The sequence below is a fragment of the Lampetra fluviatilis genome, chromosome 80 (assembly GCF_964198595.1).
Source record: "Lampetra fluviatilis chromosome 80, kcLamFluv1.1, whole genome shotgun sequence".
Taxonomy (NCBI): Eukaryota; Metazoa; Chordata; class Hyperoartia; order Petromyzontiformes; family Petromyzontidae; genus Lampetra; species Lampetra fluviatilis.
The window spans coordinates 1,695,811-1,719,362 of NC_136354.1; the positions used below are offsets into that span (position 1 = coordinate 1,695,811).

The following is a 23,552-nucleotide window of genomic DNA, read 5'->3' on the forward strand; positions in this document are numbered from 1 at the left end:
TATTCAGAAGTGATTTATTCAAAGGTAAGTATTGCATAGTGGATAGTCCTACCATAAAAAAAAATTAAACGAGTCATGACATGTCACACGTGTAAAATATGTGCGGGATAGCCCGCACCTCCATATACCCCAAAGAGTCTTGTTTTGTTTGTTAATAGGGAGGAGGATAAATACGGGAGCGTGTGAGAGGGAATTCAGTTGGTCGGGGTGAAGACACAGTAGAGACAAGAGAAGTCCAAGGCACCGCTCTCAACACCTCGCCCTCTGCGGAGGCGATGGCTTAACCCCCACAGGGAGCAAGGGTGAGGTTGGAGAGACGAGGATAGATTAGGCTAGCAGTGGCAAAGGTAGTGGAATCCTAAGTGTGAGCGTTGAAAGGCTGGCAGTGGAGAAGCTAGCAGAGGATATATCGAGAGGCTACCAATGGAGAAGCTCGTGGACTATATAATGAGACTAGTGGTGGAGAAGCTACCCGATGTATAGTAGTAGACTAGCAGTGGAGAGGCGAGCAGAGCGAGAGAGAACAAGCCAGCAGTAGAGAGGCTATGAGAGTGAGAGAGAGCAAGCCAGCCGTGGAGAGGCAAGCAGGGCGAAAGAGAGCGGAGGGAGCAGAGCGTGGCGGGCGAGCGTGGCAGAGCTACGTGGTGTTGAACTTATAGTTTGTTCAAATAAAGTAACATAGAAAAAAAAGAAGTTATCCGCGTGAAATTGCAATTCTACATTAGCATCGGCATGCTGACAAACTGGAGGACCGTTGAGGACCACGGTCGTTCACCAATAAGTGCACCTAGCATGGCACAAGCACCGTGGTCACTTCAAGGCCACAGTACCCTGGGTCACATAGCCTCATGCACCCTGCTGAGGCATCAAGTGCGCATGCCTTGCAATATGTGTCTACTTGGTGTTTAAACATCTTTATACCTCCGGTGATATTGCCAGAAAGGATTAAAAAAATCCTTTCTTGTGTCATAAGTGCGTGTAGCCATTCGCTGTTCGACCAGTGTAGAGTTTGCACGCAAGTAACAGAAGCTGACATTCATCACGGACAATCACTATTCTGTTCAAGACGTCAAAGTCCTTCCATATTTTATCCACTAAGACCTGGTACACAATCTGTGCTAATGTTGCTTGACCGAGTAACAGCATGCATAGGGAATATACGAGTAAACTTGTTTACCGGATAACCACACGCAGGGCTCTCCATAAGGTGGTGCGGGCCCGGGGAAAATTCCAATGTGGACCCCCCAATGCCATCAAACTAAACCCTGAAAGTTTGACATCTGACACCGTGACGTCGAAGCGTGCACCCCCCCATTCTTCAACGTAAAGGTGGTGTAGTTCAGTGGTGTGTTGCAGAGAGCAGTTTTGTGGTGTAGTGGTAATTGAGGGTGTAGTCTCAAATGAGAGACAAGACAGAAAGAGAGAGACAGAAAGACAGAAAGAAAAAGAGACAGAGAGAGAGACAGAAGCCTACTCCCATTTCCTGCCGAAACATGCATAAACACTCTCAAATGCACACAGTGACACACATGCTATGATAACAATCTCAGGCACGCCATGTAGGGTGTCGCCCCTGTCTAAAATGTCACCGAGCTTTTCAGTTCCAATCATCAAATCTGTCAATGATGAGCTAAAAAAATGCAACAAGACGCGCACATTATTTTCTTTAAGCAATCGGCCATTTGTGGATACGCAGCATTACTTGAATATGTGCATTGCGGTCCTCTTGCCTGAGGTAATTTTCAACCGAACATTGAGTAAATGTTACTGATGGACAGCAGCAGCAGTAATAGACAATCTGAGGACTGGTTCTGTCCTAATTCACGAGAGGTCTCAACGCACAACAAAGTAACTTTTACTTCTCTTTCAGATCCCCATCATCTACTGAGCAGTGACGATGGGTCTGACCAAAGTCCTGCATTCTACTAACCTGTCTACTAATTATTCTCCCAATCGTTCATCACCAATGCCCTCTCTTCTTCATCTTGCTCTACTTTCTCAATCTAACACATTTTCTGTGCCTCTATTTCTCAATCATGGTATTTTAATCCCCATATCTCGTACTCTGTCTATCTCCGTTATTGCTACATGTCCAAACTACTGCAGCCTTTAGCCTGTTGGTTTGTTAATACATTAAAATGTCCTCGTCTCCATTTGCTTATATTTTATGTATTACTGCCTCAACTCCAAAACACGTTCCTTCGGAGTGGGCAGGTAGGAACTTGGTCGAACAGCGCATTTGTTCACGACAGAAAGCTCGCGGTCACGTGATGCACTTCAACCAATCCCAGAACGTACATGTTAGGGAGGTGCTATGTACGACAGACAAATAATCCCTGGTGGGCAGTGTGAAACTATTGTTCCTACTTGTATAATTCAACTCGTTGAGTTATCCTTCAGCGATGAGGACTCCAGACTGATTTTCTTCTCACCCACTCCGTTCGACCACCACTCTGCATGTCACAACACTTTTCTCTCGGCTTCCTCCACGCACTGCTCAAATTTGGAAGTCCATCCTACGGTTTAAATTCTAATTATTTTGCTAATTTCCGTAAATATTTTGATTTAACACTTGCTTATGATTGCTTGTGTTGCAGTAGAAACGTCGTGAGGATTGTATTTTTTTTTCCCTTCTACGTGACTTTACCGAAAGAACCAAGAATATGAATGCCATAAACATGCTAACTCTTATCAACTACAACTTTGATTGTAGTGCTGTTCATTGCTGACCGTATGACATGTTGGTCTTCTGGATCTATGCTCAGCAACCTTAACAAATGAAAACAAGCAGACGTTTTGTGCAGGCCATGCATATTCCTTCGAGTAAAATTGTCCACTGGCAAATTATCACCTCGTGGAGATGCCGGGGATAAACCCGGGGCCTCACACATGCGAAGCGTGCGGTCTACCACTGAGCTACATCCCCATGGTGGCTCTACCTGGGCTCAGTTCCACCTCGATACGGGGTGAAACTTCGTCATCAGCTTCTTCCTCTCCCTCGTCACCCCACTCACTCTCCTGTTGGCCCTGGGCCCTGTACACATCGAGTCTGCACAGAGTCCAAGCAAAATATATTTATTTGAAAGAAATAGAAATAATAAGCATACATGTGGATGGATACTATGATGCTTTCCCAATTTATTTATTCTTGGAAATATTTAATTCGAAAATAAAAAAGTGTTTTGGATACTTTTAAGCACTGGTTTTCATCTCCAAAATTTGAAGTAGATCTTTTGATCACTGTGTGCATCGCTAGCTATAAAATAGCAAGTTCCTGGTATCAACACAAATTCACCCTCAGGTATCGTTCATATAGGGTTATACTGGTAAGAAGCACCTGGTTCCACCAGCCCACAGGGGATTATTGTGTCCGTCCGTCCGTCCGTCGTGCATCCAAAAATGGGAGGGGTGGGGCTGGGTGGAGAGGGGAGGGTGGGGAGGGGCTGGGTGGGGGAGGGTGGGGAAGGGCTGGTCACCCCGTGGTGCCCTTATAAAACTCAACGTTTAACCGACTCACGCCAGCTTGTGCCCGCCCTCACAGTCGGCCATATTTGCGAAATACACCACGCCGCCGTTGACCCTGGCCATTGACCGAGCAACCCAACGTTCCTACCAGCTCCCTCCGCAGGAATGTGTTTACAAGAGTTCATATGTACCCCGATTACAGGGACATGGACACAGCCAATTGATTTTGGAAATCAAACTTCGTTGGAAACATAAATTAAATAAAAACTTCCAACATGAAGATGCCGGGGATTGACCCCGGGGCCGCACACATGCGAAGCGTGCACTCTACCACTGAGCTACAATCCCACCACGCTGGCAGGCAGCCAGGTAGCCAGCCCCCTTAACTATCGGCCCTTCCCCTTACCCCCCCTCCCTTAGGCCCCTCCCCTTACCCAACCCTCCCTTAGGCCCCTCCCCTGACCCCCTTTACCTTAGGCCCCTCCCCTGACTATCCCCCCCATATTCTTAGGCCCCTCCCCTGACCCTCCTCCCTTAGCCACCTCCCCTCTCCGTACCCGGCAGAAGGTCTCCACCAATCAAAGAGCTGTTCATATTATATATGTATTCATGCACGACAGACAGACAGACAAAAATCCCTGGTGGGCAGTGTGGAACATATTGTTCCTACCTGTATTATTCTCTAATGCCATCCATTTCTTTAGCATCTATGATTCATTTGTTTAGTTAAAACTCCAAAATTGTGATGAACTTAACATTACGGCATTCGCACAACCTGTTTTGTAATCATAACTTTTTTTTGATCTTATTGTCTTTGGATCTTCAACTTTGACGACCTTTCAAATGCATTTGTTATCCACCTCGTTTTATACGTTCATCATAGTTTCGAGTGTGTAACTACTGGGATCGCCAAATAGTTTTCTTATAATTTAGTTATTCTTCCCGTTTACCAGTAAAACATCATTGAGTCTAAAGTCTGTTTTCTGGAAGGTTCTGATAGGTATTCACAATAGTCAGGTAGTGTTACTGCTGTTATGCAACACTAATTGAGTGATGTGCAGTTAAGTTTTTAACATTGCCATGTTTGACAAACACCATTTCAATTTTCTGGGGCTTTTCGCTGTGGGAGAAAACCGGAGAATCTGGAGGAAACCCATGGCGAGCTGGGAGAGAGAAGACAAGCTCCAAACAGTCATGCTCAATCACCCTCATACAGAACAAGCAGACTATACCAACTCCACCCAAAAAGTTACCCGAGTCTGGAATCGGTCCCAGACGCTTCCTTGTGTGTCACACTCCCTCCCAAATATAAAGTGATTTCATAATTTCTGCCAATGTGGTGTCAGCTTCCGATGCATCTCATGCAACTCGGGCAACTCCTGTACCTCGTAAATCCGGCTGCGTTGGATTGTTGAGCCCAATTATCTGGGATCCAGTTCCTTCAACAAATTTCGGATTGCATGCAGCGCACTGAGATTCCGGAAACTGGGCATGGACAGAGGCTGTCGCAAGACTGCGATGCATGTGTAATAAAAGACTTGACCACGATCTCTGGCTCAGTGTCCTTTATTTGGTCCGTACTGCATTACCCACACGGCTGTCTCCTCTTTGCTCAGTCCCCACAGTGCTGACTCCGATGTCTCTCTCTTCTCCACCAGCAGCCCCTCTGTTGGCCTCTGTCGCTCCTGTAGCCCCCACAGCAGCTCCGCTGCTGTTACTCACTCTCAGCCCCCCTGGCTGTAATCGCTGCTGCTCTTCTCCCTCTTGCTTACTCCGCAGCGCTGACAGCCTCGTGCTGTCTCCCTCTCTCTCTCTTCGTCGCTCCTGCGACTCTCTGCAGCCACACCGCTGCCTCTAACACACAGCCTTCCTGCTCCTGCGACTCTCTGCAGCCACACCGCTGCCTCTAACACACAGCCTTCCTGGCTGTACTCTCCGCAGCTTCTCACCACCCTTTAGCTCCCTGCTATTCTCCGGGGTTGGCTCCCGCTGGCCAACGGTGCCCCCTCCTCACGTTCGCCCGCGCGGCCCCACTCTTTTCCATTCACACCCCGACTGACTTCTCTTTCCGGTCTCCCCACTTAAGGACCCCAACCTTTCACCCCCGTCACCTGGCTCCGCCTCCCCGTGACGTCACATCCGGAAGGTCGCTTACGCCCGCATTACACATGTGTGGTGACACAGCAACGGAGCAACTCTGCCGGCGCTGCTATCACCTCGGACTCCTCCACACAAACGCACGCAAACCCCCACTAAACACACACATGCACCCACATAGAGTCTCGTGGGGGGGGTCATCTGGTACCTGCCAGGAGATTGGCTGACCCCCCCCCAGTCCAAATTGCATTGTGGCCCCCGTGTATTAGCTTAAATGGTATGGGCACGACGAAGCTCACCGAGCGAACCGAAAATTGGAGCACAGGTAATCAAGTCGCTAAAAGTTAATACCTATATCTAAAGTACAGAAGTACAAGTTGCATGTAAGTATATACATTCCTGCCGATTTGTTAACACCAAATACAAGCTTGGCAAGGCAGCAAAACAACAAAAACAGTCCCAGACCACAACAAGTCAAAGCACAGTCCCTCGATCACATTGCACTTAAAAATGTAACTATTGATACACTGGTATGGTTCGAAGGTACAAATCACATTGGCAAATGTTGCTGTATCTGGAACTAATCTAATGCTTTATAATAGTCTTTGAAGTAAAATATGCATGAGATTAAGCAAGGAGATGGCATTGGTTTTGTCACACGTAGAAGAGCGGGGTGGACACTTGTACACAGCTCACAGCCCACACGCACATAGATACACACCATCACCAATACGGTACTGCAAGATCCGAAAATGTCCCTCAGGTGAACACTGAGCTGCATTGGCTTCCCGTTCCTGAACGAACACATTTATTAGGTCAGACTCATTACATACAAAAGAGCTAGTCATAAATGAACCGTAAAACCTTGCTGATCTCATCCAGGAGCATAATGTATCATGCAAACTCCATTCATTGTCGCAGTGGCTTTTGGCTAGCTATTGAGCAAAGAGTAAGACAGCCCCACAGACTTAGACAGAGATTCACACGGAGACCTACAATCTCCCACTAATAATACAATAATGATAATATTAATAACAAAGATATATGTTGTTGCGTTGTGACTGTGAAATGTAGTGATGACTGAGTCGAGTGTGGGAATTGCTTCGGTGAGGCGGTTACAGAGGTTGTATTGCTAGAAACGCTTCAGAACGTTCAGGTAAGTTTTTGTTTAAGTGTTGTTTTTACCATGTTCTGAATTTTTTTACATGACAATAAATAATCATCCACCACAGTCTGCTGGGTTCTATAAAATTACAGAAGACCTATAATTTCACGATTTGAGACGAGTAAATTTGACTTGTGATTAATTATACCATTACAGATAAGCTTGATGAGCCACGTGCTGAAAATCTTCCTGAAGATGATCCAACAGCGCATACGCTCCACATGCGAAAATGCATTGAAGAACACACAGTTTGGCTTCTGCAAAGGACTAGGCACAAGAGAAGCAATCTTCTGTCTACAGATACTACTCCAGCGATGCTACGAACATCAGATAGAAGTGTAGATCTGCTTCATAGATTACGAGAAAGCCTTTGACTCAGTAGACCACGACCGACTAGCAGCTCTATTAAAACAACTGGGACTAGATAAAAACGACATCAACTTCATCATTGCTCTTTATTGGAAGCAAACAGCCCAAATCCGATATGACAACGAATTGACAGACCCAACACCAATACAAAAAGGTGTACGACAAGGCTGCCCACTGTCACCGAGTCTTTTCAACATCTACTCGGAGCAGATTTTTGATCGAACACTAGCAGATAAAAACATTGGTATTAAAGTCAATGGACAATACATCAACAACATCAGGTATGCCGACGACACTGCACTGCTGGCCGATTCGGAACAAGACCTACAACAAATCTTGGACGAGGTTGCCGCAGAGAGTCAAATATGGGGCTTACGAATTAACAAAAAGAAAACAAAGGTTATGAAGGTCAGCCGAACTACAAGCGAAATAACATTCAAGCTGAGCAGCGAAAAATTGGAACATGTACACCGATTTAAATACCTTGGTGTAATCATTGACGATCAGTTGAACCATGAAGTCGAAATCAAGATCAGAATTGAACAAGCAAGGCAAGCATTTATTAAAAGGAAAACACTCCTTGCAGACCGCAACTTGAGTACATCACTGAAACTGCGCACACTGAAATGCTACATCTGGTCAATTTTGCTGTACGGAGTAGAGACGTGGACACTGACAACAGCAACAAAAAGGCTCGAAGCTTTCGAAATGTGGCTGTATCGAAGAATGCTGAAAATCCCATGGACAACCAAAACCACCAATACACAAGTTCTGCAAGATATGGGCACTGACAGGCAACTGCTGAAGACCATCATTAGCAGGAAGTGTTACTACCTAGGCCACATTGCCCGAAACGACCACAAATACCAGCTATTAAAGCAAATCCTGGAAGAAAAAATCGAAGGGAAAAAACGACCAGGACGGCCAAAAACGACATGGCTCAGTAACGTCAAAACATGGCTACAATTAACAACAGCACAAACTCTACACACCGTGCTAGACCGGGACCAATATCATCGTGAAGTCGCACACGCCGTTAGGCTGCACTAAAGAAGAGAAGATTTTTTATGCAGGAAAACTTTATTGAGTCTAATGGCTCATTATTCGATATTCTGATTCATGCCGATATTTAATTGAGGCCATGACTGGAGTTAACTGTATAATCCACACTCGTAGATAAGAAGGTGGTTGAATGAAGATCCGCACAGACGGATCTGCAAACCGTCAAGTTGTATGCATTCCCCGTTGTGATTTTCACAAATCTGAATAATCCAACAACCCTTGCCTCCCAAAACAGTGGATCATAGGTACAGTCCGTATGGACGAGTAGGAAATGAATGGAAAAAAATGAATAGAATGAAATCAAAATAATTAAATAAATAGAATGACATGACTATAATGGAATTCATAGATTGGAATCCAGGTGGGGTTGCTGAAACAACGTGGTTATTTTGGCTCGTGGATAAATCAGCCGATGCAAAACATTTCCACAGACTACCCAGCCCCCAACACCTGGTGACAAAACGCACTACCTTCTCTCTCTAAATACCACTCAAAATACAACATGATTCGTCTTACAGGAACATATTTCATTATACCGCAGCTATACGTTGTTTTTATGGGGGGAATTTAGATCTTAGGGTTAGGGTAGTTGATTGAGATTACCGTATTTTCTCGCATATAGCCCGCATACGCATATAACCCACAGCCGCATATACCCCGCAAAAATTGCGTTTTGTGTTAAACAAATTTCAGATAGCCCTCACCTCCATATATCCCGTATGCATTCATATCTTTAACGTCGTTACCACAGCTTAATTTCATCATATTAATACAAAGTTTACATATGTAATACATTCCACTATCAATTGTTAACTTTAAAATCATAACGTGCACGAAGAAAACAAACTAACAGGAAAAGAGTGAACTTAAAACAGTAAATAAGTAACAAAAGTAAATATCCAATAATTAAGTAACACATAACCGGTAAATAAGTAAATAAGCATACTGTTAGGCTTACCAGCATTCGACCTCATCATATTACATCTACTGGTAGTTACCCCTGTACAGTTTTAGCACTGGTAGATTGCGCACTGCACAGACAATAGCAGCAATACGGTAACGCAATTGCCTCCTGGCAACAAAGCCATTGGAAGTTTGAAACCAAGCTCATGGTTGCGACTGTATACCGGAAGTCCTCAGCCAATAGCAGCGGCCTAAGGGACTCAGCAATTATGATTCCACGTCTGGTAGATGCTTGTTAAGGCCCTTCCCATTGTGTAATCCATAGCCTCAGCTGAAACTTCCGCACCCCCCTACAGCCACTGAAAGTATTACGGTAAACAAAGGGCGCCCACATCATTGTCGTTTCATTGTACAAACAATTCGAATAATTTTAAACGTGATAACACGTGCATTTTAGTGTGAGTGGTTTATTCAGAAGTGATTTATTCAAAGGTAAGTATTGCATAGTGGATAGTCCTACCATAAAAAAAAATTAAACGTGTAAAATATGTGCGGGATAGCCCGCACCTCCATATACCCCAAAGAGTCTTGTTTTGTTTGTTAATAGGGAGGAGGATAAATACGGGAGCGTGTGAGAGGGAATTCAGTTGGTCGGGGTGAAGACACAGTAGAGACAAGAGAAGTCCAAGGCACCGCTCTCAACACCTCGCCCTCTCCGGAGGCGATGGCTTAACCCCCACAGGGGGCAAGGGTGAGGTTGGAGAGACGAGGGTAGATTAGGCTAGCAGTGGCAAAGGTAGTGGAATCCTAAGTGTGAGCGTTGAAAGGCTGGCAGTGGAGAAGCTAGCAGAGGATATATCGAGAGGCTACCAGTGGAGAAGCTCGTGGACTATATAATGAGACTAGTGGTGGAGAAGCTACCCGATGTATAGTAGTAGACTAGCAGTGGAGAGGCGAGCAGAGCGAGAGAGAACAAGCCAGCAGTAGAGAGGCTATGAGAGTGAGAGAGAGCAAGCCAGCCGTGGAGAGGCAAGCAGGGCGAGAGAGAGCGGAGGGAGCAGAGCGTGGCGGGCGAGCGTGGCAGAGCTACGTGGTGTTGAACTTATAGTTTGTTCAAATAAAGTAACATAGAAAAAAAAGAAGTTATCCGCGTGAAATTGCAATTCTACATTAGCATCGGCATGCTGACAAACTGGAGGACCGTTGAGGACCACGGTCGTTCACCAATAAGTGCACCTAGCATGGCACAAGCACCGTGGTCACTTCAAGGCCACAGTACCCTGGGTCACATAGCCTCATGCACCCTGCTGAGGCATCAAGTGCGCATGCCTTGCAATATGTGTGTCTACTTGGTGTTTAAACATCTTTATACCTCCGGTGATATTGCCAGAAAGGATTAAAAAAATCCTTTCTTGTGTCATAAGCGCGTGTAGCCATTCGCTGTTCGACCAGTGTAGAGTTTGCACGCAAGTAACAGAAGCTGACATTCATCACGGACAATCACTATTCTGTTCAAGACGTCAAAGTCCTTCCATATTTTATCCACTAAGACCTGGTACACAATCTGTGCTAATGTTGCTTGACCGAGTAACAGCATGCATAGGGAATATACGAGTAAACTTGTTTACCGGATAACCACACGCAGGGCTCTCCATAAGGTGGTGCGGGCCCGGGGAAAATTCCAATGTGGACCCCCCAATGCCATCAAACTAAACCCTGAAAGTTTGACATCTGACACCGTGACGTCGAAGCGTGCACCCCCCCATTCTTCAACGTAAAGGTGGTGTAGTTCAGTGGTGTGTTGCAGAGAGCAGTTTTGTGGTGTAGTGGTAATTGAGGGTGTAGTCTCAAATGAGAGACAAGACAGAAAGAGAGAGACAGAAAGACAGAAAGAAAAAGAGACAGAGAGAGAGACAGAAGCCTACTCCCATTTCCTGCCGAAACATGCATAAACACTCTCAAATGCACACAGTGACACACATGCTATGATAACAATCTCAGGCACGCCATGTAGGGTGTCGCCCCTGTCTAAAATGTCACCGAGCTTTTCAGTTCCAATCATCAAATCTGTCAATGATGAGCTAAAAAAATGCAACAAGACGCGCACATTATTTTCTTTAAGCAATCGGCCATTTGTGGATACGCAGCATTACTTGAATATGTGCATTGCGGTCCTCTTGCCTGAGGTAATTTTCAACCGAACATTGAGTAAATGTTACTGATGGACAGCAGCAGCAGTAATAGACAATCTGAGGACTGGTTCTGTCCTAATTCACGAGAGGTCTCAACGCACAACAAAGTAACTTTTACTTCTCTTTCAGATCCCCATCATCTACTGAGCAGTGACGATGGGTCTGACCAAAGTCCTGCATTCTACTAACCTGTCTACTAATTATTCTCCCAATCGTTCATCACCAATGCCCTCTCTTCTTCATCTTGCTCTACTTTCTCAATCTAACACATTTTCTGTGCCTCTATTTCTCAATCATGGTATTTTAATCCCCATATCTCGTACTCTGTCTATCTCCGTTATTGCTACATGTCCAAACTACTGCAGCCTTTAGCCTGTTGGTTTGTTAATACATTAAAATGTCCTCGTCTCCATTTGCTTATATTTTATGTATTACTGCCTCAACTCCAAAACACGTTCCTTCGGAGTGGGCAGGTAGGAACTTGGTCGAACAGCGCATTTGTTCACGACAGAAAGCTCGCGGTCACGTGATGCACTTCAACCAATCCCAGAACGTACATGTTAGGGAGGTGCTATGTACGACAGACAAATAATCCCTGGTGGGCAGTGTGAAACTATTGTTCCTACTTGTATAATTCAACTCGTTGAGTTATCCTTCAGCGATGAGGACTCCAGACTGATTTTCTTCTCACCCACTCCGTTCGACCACCACTCTGCATGTCACAACACTTTTCTCTCGGCTTCCTCCACGCACTGCTCAAATTTGGAAGTCCATCCTACGGTTTAAATTCTAATTATTTTGCTAATTTCCGTAAATATTTTGATTTAACACTTGCTTATGATTGCTTGTGTTGCAGTAGAAACGTCGTGAGGATTGTATTTTTTTTTCCCTTCTACGTGACTTTACCGAAAGAACCAAGAATATGAATGCCATAAACATGCTAACTCTTATCAACTACAACTTTGATTGTAGTGCTGTTCATTGCTGACCGTATGACATGTTGGTCTTCTGGATCTATGCTCAGCAACCTTAACAAATGAAAACAAGCAGACGTTTTGTGCAGGCCACGCATATTCCTTCGAGTAAAATTGTCCACTGGCAAATTATCACCTCGTGGAGATGCCGGGGATAAACCCGGGGCCTCACACATGCGAAGCGTGCGGTCTACCACTGAGCTACATCCCCATGGTGGCTCTACCTGGGCTCAGTTCCACCTCGATACGGGGTGAAACTTCGTCATCAGCTTCTTCCTCTCCCTCATCACCCCACTCACTCTCCTGTTGGCCCTGGGCCCTGTACACATCGAGTCTGCACAGAGTCCAAGCAAAATATATTTATTTGAAAGAAATAGAAATAATAAGCATACATGTGGATGGATACTATGATGCTTTCCCAATTTATTTATTCTTGGAAATATTTAATTCGAAAATAAAAAAAGTGTTTTGGATACTTTTAAGCACTGGTTTTCATCTCCAAAATTTGAAGTAGATATTTTGATCACTGTGTGCATCGCTAGCTATACAAATAGCAAGTTCCTGGTATCAACACAAATTCACCCTCAGGTATCGTTCATATAGGGTTATACTGGTAAGAAGCACCTGGTTCCACCAGCCCACAGGGGATTATTGTGTCCGTCCGTCCGTCTGTCGTGCATCCAAAAATGGGAGGGGTGGTGCTGGATGGAGAGGGGAGGGTGGGGAGGGGCTGGGTGGGGGAGGGTGGGGAAGGGCTGGTCACCCCGTGGTGCCCTTATAAAACTCAACGTTTAACCGACTCACGCCAGCTTGTGCCCGCCCTCACAGTCGGCCATATTTGCGAAATACACCACGCCGCCGTTGACCCTGGCCATTGACCGAGCAACCCAACGTTCCTACCAGCTCCCTCCGCAGGAATGTGTTTACAAGAGTTCATATGTACCCCGATTACAGGGACATGGACACAGCCAATTGATTTTGGAAATCAAACTTTGTTGGAAACATAAATTAAATAAAAACTTCCAACATGAAGATGCCGGGGATTGACCCCGGGCCTCACACATGCGAAGCGTGCACTCTACCACTGAGCTACAATCCCACCACGCTGGCAGGCAGCCAGGTAGCCAGCCCCCTTAACTATCGGCCCTTCCCCTTACCCCCCCTCCCTTAGGCCCCTCCCCTTACCCAACCCTCCCTTAGGCCCCTCCCCTGACCCCCTTTACCTTAGGCCCCTCCCCTGACTATCCCCCCCCATATTCTTAGGCCCCTCCCCTGACCCTCCTCCCTTAGCCACCTCCCCTCTCCGTACCCGGCAGAAGGTCTCCACCAATCAAAGAGCTGTTTATATTATATATGTATTTATGCACGACAGACAGACAAAAATCCCTGGTGGGCAGTGTGGAACATATTGTTCCTACCTGTATTATTCTCTAATGCCATCCATTTCTTTCGCATCTATGATTCATTTGTTTAGTTAAAACTCCAAAATTGTGATGAACTTAACATTACGGCATTCGCACAACCTGTTTTGTAATCATACATTTTTTTTGATCTTATTGTCTTTGGATCTTCAACTTTGACGACCTTTTCAAATGCATTTGTTATCCACCTCGTTTTATACGTTCATCATAGTTTCGAGTGTGTAACTACTGGGATCGCCAAATAGTTTTCTTATAATTTAGTTATTCTTCCCGTTTACCAGTAAAACATCATTGAGTCTAAAGTCTGTTTTCTGGAAGGTTCTGATAGGTATTCACAATAGTCAGGTAGTGTTACTGCTGTTATGCAACACTAATTGAGTGATGTGCAGTTAAGTTTTTAACATTGCCATGTTTGACAAACACCATTTCAATTTTCTGGGGCTTTTCGCTGTGGGAGAAAACCGGAGAATCTGGAGGAAACCCATGGCGAGCTGGGAGAGAGAAGACAAGCTCCAAACAGTCATGCTCAATCACCCTCATACAGAACAAGCAGAGACTATACCAACTCCACCCAAAAAGTTACCCGAGTCTGGAATCGGTCCCAGACGCTTCCTTGTGTGTCACACTCCCTCCCAAATATAAAGTGATTTCATAATTTCTGCCAATGTGGTGTCAGCTTCCGATGCATCTCATGCAACTCGGGCAACTCCTGTACCTCGTAAATCCGGCTGCGTTGGATTGTTGAGCCCAATTATCTGGGATCCAGTTCCTTCAACAAATTTTGGATTGCATGCAGCGCACTGAGATTCCGGAAACTGGGCATGGACAGAGGCTGTCGCAAGACTGCGATGCATGTGTGGTGACACAGCAACGGAGCAACTCTGCCGGCGCTGCTATCACCTCGGACTCCTCCACACAAACGCACGCAAACCCCCACTAAACACACACATGCACCCACATAGAGTCTCGTGGGGGGGTCATCTGGTACCTGCCAGGAGATTGGCTGACCCCCCCCCCCCCAGTCCAAATTGCATTGTGGCCCCCGTGTATTAGCTTAAATGGTATGGGCACGACGAAGCTCACCGAGCGAACCGAAAATTGGAGCACAGGTAATCAAGTCGCTAAAAGTTAATACCTATATCTAAAGTACAGAAGTACAAGTTGCATGTAAGTATATACATTCCTGCCGATGTGTTAACACCAAATACAAGCTTGGCAAGGCAGCAAAACAACAAAAACAGTCCCAGACCACAACAAGTCAAAGCACAGTCCCTCGATCACATTGCACTTAAAAATGTAACTATTGATACACTGGTATGGTTCGAAGGTACAAATCACATGGGCAAATGTTGCTGTATCTGGCACTAATCTAATGCTTTATAATAGTCTTTGAAGTAAAATATGCATGAGATTAAGCAAGGAGATGGCATTGGTTTTGTCACACATAGAAGAGCGGGGTGGACACTTGTACACAGCTCACAGCCCACACGCACATAGATACACACCATCACCAATACGGTACTGCAAGATCCGAAAATGTCCCTCAGGTGAACACTGAGCTGCATTGGCTTCCCGTTCCTGAACGAACACATTTATTAGGTCAGACTCATTACATACAAAAGAGCTAGTCATAAATGAACCGTAAAACCTTGCTGATCTCATCAAGGAGCATAATGTATCATGCAAACTCCATTCATTGTCGCAGTGGCTTTTGGCTAGCTATTGAGCAAAGAGATAGACAGCCCCACAGACTTAGACAGAGATTCACACGGAGACCTACAATCTCCCACTAATAATACAATAATGATAATATTAATAACAAAGATAGATGTTGTTGCGTTGTGACTGTGAAATGTAGTGATGACTGAGTCGAGTGTGGGAATTGCTTCGGTGAGGCGGTTACAGAGGTTGTATTGCTAGAAACGCTTCAGAACGTTCCGGTAAGTTTTTGTTTAAGTGTTGTTTTTACCATGTTCTGAATTTTTTACATGACAATAAATAATCATCCACCACAGTCTGCTGGGTTCTATAAAATTACAGAAGACCTATAATTTCACGATTTGAGACGAGTAAATTTGACTTGTGATTAATTATACCATTACAGATAAGCTTGATGAGCCACGTGCTGAAAGTCTTCCTGAAGTTGATCCAACAGCGCATACGCTCCACATGCGAAAATGCATTGAAGAACACACAGTTTGGCTTCTGCAAAGGACTAGGCACAAGAGAAGCAATCTTCTGTCTACAGATACTACTCCAGCGATGCTACGAACATCAGAAAGAAGTGTAGATCTGCTTCATAGATTACGAGAAAGCATTTGACTCAGTAGACCACGACCGACTAGCAGCTCTATTAAAACAACTGGGACTAGATAAAAACGACATCAACTTCATCATTGCTCTTTATTGGAAGCAAACAGCCCAAATCCGATATGACAACGAATTGACAGACCCAACACCAATACAAAAAGGTGTACGACAAGGCTGCCCACTGTCACCGAGTCTTTTCAACATCTACTCGGAGCAGATTTTTGATCGAACACTAGCAGATAAAAACATTGATATTAAAGTCAATGGACAATACATCAACAACATCAGGTATGCCGACGACACTGCACTGCTGGCCGATTCGGAACAAGACCTACAACAAATCTTGGACGAGGTTGCCGCAGAGAGTCAAACATGGGGCTTACGAATTAACAAAAAGAAAACAAAGGTTATGAAGGTCAGCCGAACTACAAGCGAAATAACATTCAAGCTGGGCAGCGAAAAATTGGAACATGTACACCGATTTAAATACCTTGGTGTAATCATTGACGATCAGTTGAACCATGAAGTCGAAATCAAGATCAGAATTGAACAAGCAAGGCAAGCATTTATTAAATGGAAAACACTCCTTGCAGACCGCAACTTGAGTACATCACTGAAACTGCGCACACTGAAATGCTACATCTGGTCAATTTTGCTGTACGGAGTAGAGACGTGGACACTGACAACAGCAACAAAAAGGCTCGAAGCTTTCGAAATGTGGCTGTATCGAAGAATGCTGAAAATCCCATGGACAACCAAAACCACCAATACACAAGTTCTGCAAGATATGGGCACTGACAGGCAACTGCTGAAGACCATCATTAGCAGGAAGTGTTACTACCTAGGCCACATTGCCCGAAACGACCACAAATACCAGCTATTAAAGCAAATCCTGGAAGAAAAAATCGAAGGGAAAAAACGACCAGGACGGCCAAAAACGACATGGCTCAGTAACGTCAAAACATGGCTACAATTAACAACAGCACAAACTCTACACACCGTGCTAGACCGGGACCAATATCATCGTGAAGTCGCACACGCCGTTAGGCTGCACTAAAGAAGAGAAGATTTTTTATGCAGGAAAACTTTATTGAGTCTAATGGCTCATTATTCGAAATTCTGATTCATGCCGATATTTAATTGAGGCCATGACTGGAGTTAACTGTATAATCCACACTCGTAGATAAGAAGGTGGTTGAATGAAGATCCGCACAGACGGATCTGCAAACCGTCAAGTTGTATGCATTCCCCGTTGTGATTTTCACAAATCTGAATAATCCAACAACCCTTGCCTCCCAAAACAGTGGATCATAGGTACAGTCCGTATGGACGAGTAGGAAATGAATGGAAAAAAATGAATAGAATGAAATCAAAATAATTAAATAAATAGAATGACATGACTATAATGGCATTCATAGATTGGAATCCAGGTGGGGTTGCTGAAACAACGTGGTTATTTTGGCTCGTGGATAAATCAGCCGATGCAAAACATTTCCACAGACTACCCAGCCCCCAACACCTGGTGACAAAACGCACTACCTTCTCTCTCTAAATACCACTCAAAATACAACATGATTCGTCTTACAGGAACATATTTCATTATACCGCAGCTATACGTTGTTTTTATGGGGGGAATTTAGATCTTAGGGTTAGGGTAGTTGATTGAGATTACCGTATTTTCTCGCATATAGCCCGCATACGCATATAACCCACAGCCGCATATACCCCGCAAAAATTGCGTTTTGTGTTAAACAAATTTCAGATAGCTCTCACCTCCATATATCCCGTATGCATTCATATCTTTAACGTCGTTACCACAGCTTAATTTCATCATATTAATACAAAGTTTACATATGTAATACATTCCACTATCAATTGTTAACTTTAAAATCATAACGTGCACGAAGAAAACAAACTAACAGGAAAAGAGTGAACTTAAAACAGTAAATAAGTAACAAAAGTAAATATCCAATAATTAAGTAACACATAACCGGTAAATAAGTAAATAAGCATACTGTTAGGCTTACCAGCATTCGACCTCATCATATTACATCTACTGGTAGTTACCCCTGTACAGTTTTAGCACTGGTAGATTGCGCACTGCACAGACAATAGCAGCAATACGGTAACGCAATTGCCTCCTGGCAACAAAGCCATTGGAAGTTTGAAACCAAGCTCATGGTTGCGACTGTATACCGGAAGTCCTCAGCCAATAGCAGCGGCCTAAGGGACTCAGCAATTATGATTCCACGTCTGGTAGATGCTTGTTAAGGCCCTTCCCATTGTGTAATCCATAGCCTCAGCTGAAACTTCCGCACCCCCCTACAGCCACTGAAAGTATTACGGTAAACAAAGGGCGCCCACATCATTGTCGTTTCATTGTACAAACAATTCGAATAATTTTAAACGTGATAACACGTGCATTTTAGTGTGAGTGGTTTATTCAGAAGTGATTTATTCAAAGGTAAGTATTGCATAGTGGATAGTCCTACCATAAAAAAAAATTAAACGAGTCATGACATGTCACACGTGTAAAATATGTGCGGGATAGCCCGCACCTCTATATACCCCACAGTCTTGTTTTGTTTGTAAAAATTGCTATATCCCGCGGGTTATATGCGGGAAAATACGGTAGTTCATTCAACATCATTGTGAAATCAAGTAAAAGTAAAATGTGTGTTAAGGTCTGAAACAAAAGGTCTAAACATTGCTATTATTTGTGTTGTGGAACAACGTGCATGGGAGTTTGCAATCGGGGTGCACGCGGGAATGTGCGAGCTGCAGACAGTGAGGTCGCATTGGGACAAACACCTGCGGAGAAAGAGAGCAACGGAAAGGAGACAGCTAATTAAGGTGCATAGCTGTGATTGGCTGGCTGCAAATGCAGACGTCGAACAGGCGCCAGGCTGACGGCAGATTGGGGCGATAACAGCTGAAGCCACAGGCATGGGGCGACGGGGGGGGGGGTCGCCAGCTTAATTAATGGGAAGTTAATAGGGAGGGGGATAAATACGGGAGCATGTGAGAGGGAATTCAGTTGGTCGGGGTGAAGACACAGTAGAGACAAGAGAAGTCCAAGGCACCGCTCTCAACACCTCGCCCTCTCCGGAGGCGATGGCTTAACCCCCACAGGGGGCAAGGGTGAGGTTGGAGAGACGAGGGTAGATTAGGCTAGCAGTGGCAAAGGTAGTGGAATCCTAAGTGTGAGCGTTGAAAGGCTGGCAGTGGAGAAGCTAGCAGAGGATATATCGAGAGGCTACCAGTGGAGAAGCTCGTGGACTATATAATGAGACTAGTGGTGGAGAAGCTACCCGATGTATAGTAGTAGACTAGCAGTGGAGAGGCGAGCAGAGCGAGAGAGCAAGCCAGCCGTGGAGAGGCAAGCAGGGCGAGAGAGAGCGGAGAGAGCGTGCGGAGCGTGGCGAGCGTCGCAGCGCTACGTGGTGTTGAACTTAGAGTTTGTTCAAATAAAGTAACATAGAAAAAAAAGAAGTTGTCCTTGTGAAATAACAATTCTACATTAGCATCGGCACGCTGACAAACTGGAGGACCGTTGAGGACCACGGTCGTTCACCAATAAGTGCACCTAGCATGGCACAAGCACCGTGGTCACTTCAAGGTCACAGCCTGGGTCACATAGCCTCATGCACCTTGCTGAGGCATCAAGTGCGCATGCCTTGCAATAGGTGTCTACTTGGTGTTTAAACATCTTTATACCTCCGGTGATATTGCCAGAAAGGATAAAAAAAATCCTTTCTTGTGTCATAAGTGCGTGTAGCCATTCACTGTTCGACCAGTGTAGAGTTTGCACGCAAGTAACAAACTGACATCACGGACAATCACTATTCTGTTCAAGACGTCAAAGTCCTTCCATATTTCCTCCACTAAGACCTGGTACACAATCTGTGCAAATGTTGCTTGACCGAGTAACAGCATGCATAGGGAATATACGAATAACATAGAAATAAAAAAACTTGTTTACCGGATAACCACACGCAGGGCCCTCCATAAGGTGGTGTGGGGCCTGGGGCATATTCCACTGTGGACCCGCCAATGCCATCAAACTATACCCTGAAAGTTTGACATCTGACACCGTGACGTCGAAGCGTGCACCCCCCCATTCTTCAACGTAAAGGTGGTGTAGTTCAGTGGTGTGTTGCAGAGAGCAGTTTTGTGGTGTAGTGGTAATTGAGGGTGTAGTCTCAATCGAGAGACAAGACAGAAAGAGAGAGACAGACTGAGACAGACAGAGAGACAAAGAAAAATAGACAGAGAAAGAGAGACAGAAGCCTACTCCCATGACTTCCGAAACATGCATAAACACTCTCAAATGCACACAGTGACACACATGCTATGATAACAATCTCAGGCACGCCATGTAGGGTGTATCCCCTGTCTAAAATGTCACCGAGCTTTTCAGTTCCAATCATCAAATCTGTCAATGATGAGCAATAAAAAATGCAACAAGACGCGCACATAATTTTCTTTAAAAGCAATCGGCCATTTGTGGATACGCAGCATTACTTGAATATGTGCATTGCGGTCCTCTTGCCTGAGGTAATTTTCAACCGAACATTGAGTAAATGTTACCGATGGACAGCAGCAGCAGTAATAGACAATCTGAGGACTGGTTCTGTCCTAATTCACGAGAGGTCTCAACGCACAAGCAAAGTAACTTTTACTTCTTCTTGGTTCTTTCGGTGAAGTCACTTCGAAGGGAAATAATAAAATAATAAAAATAAACATAATAAAATACAATTCTCACTGTATTTTATTTGAATTTTATTATGTTTATTTTTATTATTGTATTATTTCCCTTGTACGTGACTTTACCGAAAGAACCAAGAAGATGAATCCCTGCAGTCAGGAAAGCTTTAAATCGAAATTTAACTTTTACTTCTCTCTCAGATCCCCATCATCTACTGAGCAGTGACGATGGGTCTGGCCAAAGTCCTTAATTGCTACCTGTGGTCTACCCACCTGTCTACTAATTATTCTCCCAATCGTTCATCACCAATGTCCTCTGTTCAGTGGCGGCTCCTGCAAAATCTCTCAGGGGGGGCAAATGTTTGGATGATTGATAAGGATAAAGTCCAATCATGCAATGGATAAATTAACAGCTTAAGCATGTAAAGGCAACTTCACTTCTTTAATATTAATGAAAAATAAAGTCACTCTTACAATACATCTTGTTTGTTTCTATACTCACTATTATTACAATCCACTCAGTTTCTTTCATTAAAGATTCCACTAGGTGGCGACAAATAATATTGTTGACTGAAACGTGCTTACATATGATGACGTAAGCACGTTAGTGCGAGCCCTCCCGGAAGCCATAGAGAATGCATTGCAGCGCCCGCCGTTCGAAAAAAAACATCTTTGAATGTAAGTCTATGGGAACACTCTGGGCGATTCTCAGCCACAGTGAAATCGCCCAAAAAGAGGCGGTACTCCACAGAACGTGACATGACGCTGATTGGACTATATCCAGAGGCACAGTAACGGCTCACGGAACTGTGGTTGAATGACATTGGTGGTGCGTCGCCCAATCGCCCTAATGAAGAAACCGCCCCTGCCTCTGTTCTTCATCTTGCTCTACTTTCTCAATCTAACACATTTTCCATGCCTCTGTTTCTCAATCATGGTATTTTAATCCCCATATCTGGTACTCTGTCTATCTCCATTATTGAGACATGTCCAAACTGCTGCAGTCGTTTAGCCTGTAGGTTTGTTTATACATTAAAATGTCTTCGTCTTCATTTGCTCATATTTTATTTATTACTGCCTCAAAACTCCAAATTATTCTCTAATGCCATCCATTTCTGTCGCATCTATCATTCATCTGTTTAGTTAAAACTCCAAAATTGTGATGAACTTAACAGTACGGCATTTTCGTTTTGATCTTAATGTCTTTGAATCTTCAACTTTGATGACCTTTTCAAATGCATTTGTTATCCACCTCCTTTTATACGTTCATCATAGTTTCCAGTGTGTAACTACTGGGATCGCTAAATAGTTTTCTTCTCATTTTGTTATTCTTCCCGTTTACCAGTAAAACATAATTGAGTCTAAAGTCTGTTTTCTGGAGGGTTCTGATAGGTATTCACAATAGTCAGGTACGGTGTTGCTGTTGTTAATGCAACACTAATTGAGTGATGTGCAGTTAAGTTTTTAACATTGTCATGTTTGTCAAACACCATTTCAATTTTCTGGGGCTTTTCGCTGTGGGAGAAAACCGGAAAATCTGGAGGAAACCCATGGCGAGCTGGGAGAAAGAAGACAAGCTCCAAACAGTCATGCTCACTCACCCTCATACAGAACAAGCAGAGACTATACCAACTCCACCCAAAAAGTCACCCGAGTCTGGAATCGGTCCCTTGTGTGTCACACTCCCTCCCAAATATAAGGTGATTTCATAATTTCTGTCAATGTGGTGTCAGCTTCTGATGCATCTCATGCAACTCCTGTACCTCGTCAATCTGGCTGCGTTGGATTGTTGAGCCCATTTATCTGGAATCCAGTTCCAAAAGTTCTAAAATTACAGATCACCTTCAATTTCACAACTTGAGATTACTCAATTTGACTTGTGATTAATTATACAATTGCAAATTATTTAAGCATTAAAACATTTTTGAGTCTAATGGTTCATTTTCTGTAATTATTCATGCTGATGTTCAATTGAGGCTGCTAACTGAAGTTAACTGCATAATCCACACTCATAGATAAGAAGTGGAATGACACTTAAAGATCTGCACAGACGGATCTGCAAACCGTCGTGTTGTCTGCATTCCTGGTTGTGATTTTCACAAATCTCACAATGATCCACCAACCCTTGCCTCCCAAAACAGTTGATTGCAGGTACAGTCCGTCTGGAATAGAATGAAATTAATCTAATTAAATGAATAGGATGAAAATAAGAGAATGCCATGACTATAATTGAATGAAGGTAATAGAATCCAGGTGGGGTTGCTGTACAAGGTGGATTTCCATATTTTGTCCCATCGATAACTCAGCGAATGCAGAACATTTCCGCCGACTATCCAGCCCCTAACCCCTGGTGACAAAACGCATTGACTTCTCTCTCTAAATGCCACTCATCATACAACATGATTCGTATTACCAGAACAAAATATTTCATTATAACGCAGATATAAGATTTTGTTAAGGAGGGCATTTAGATCTTAGGGTTAGGTTATTTTAACGAGAGTAGTTCATCCAATTTCATTTTTAAGTCAAGTATAAGTAAAATGTTAAAATGTTCGACACAAAAGGTCTAAACATTACTATTAGTTGCATCAGCATGCAGACAACCTGGAGGACCATCGCGGCCCGTTCACCACTAAGTGCACTGCCACTGCACCCCAGTTCACATAGGTGTGTCTACTTGGTGTTTGAACGTCTTTACACCTCCTGTGTTATTGCCAGAAAAGGAAAAAATGCCCTTTCTTTCGTCATGAGCGTCTGAAGCCATTTGTGCAATCCTTCTGAAGTGCAGCTTCTGGGTTCAGTCGCTGGAGGGGGAGATTAACTGTGTGGTGCCACGGCCTTGGAGCAACTCTGCAAGCGCTGCGACTACCCCTTGGCCCCACACTGA

At 44.3% G+C, this 23,552-nt stretch overlaps 1 non-coding gene across 1 annotated transcript; it reads right to left on the reverse strand.

Annotated features, from left to right (window-relative positions):
* Positions 1-13,255: 13,255 nt before the first annotated feature.
* TRNAA-CGC (transfer RNA alanine (anticodon CGC)) lies at positions 13,256-13,326 on the reverse strand. Its single transcript has one exon. It is a non-coding gene; the product is annotated as a tRNA-Ala (tRNA).
* Positions 13,327-23,552: the final 10,226 nt, after the last annotated feature.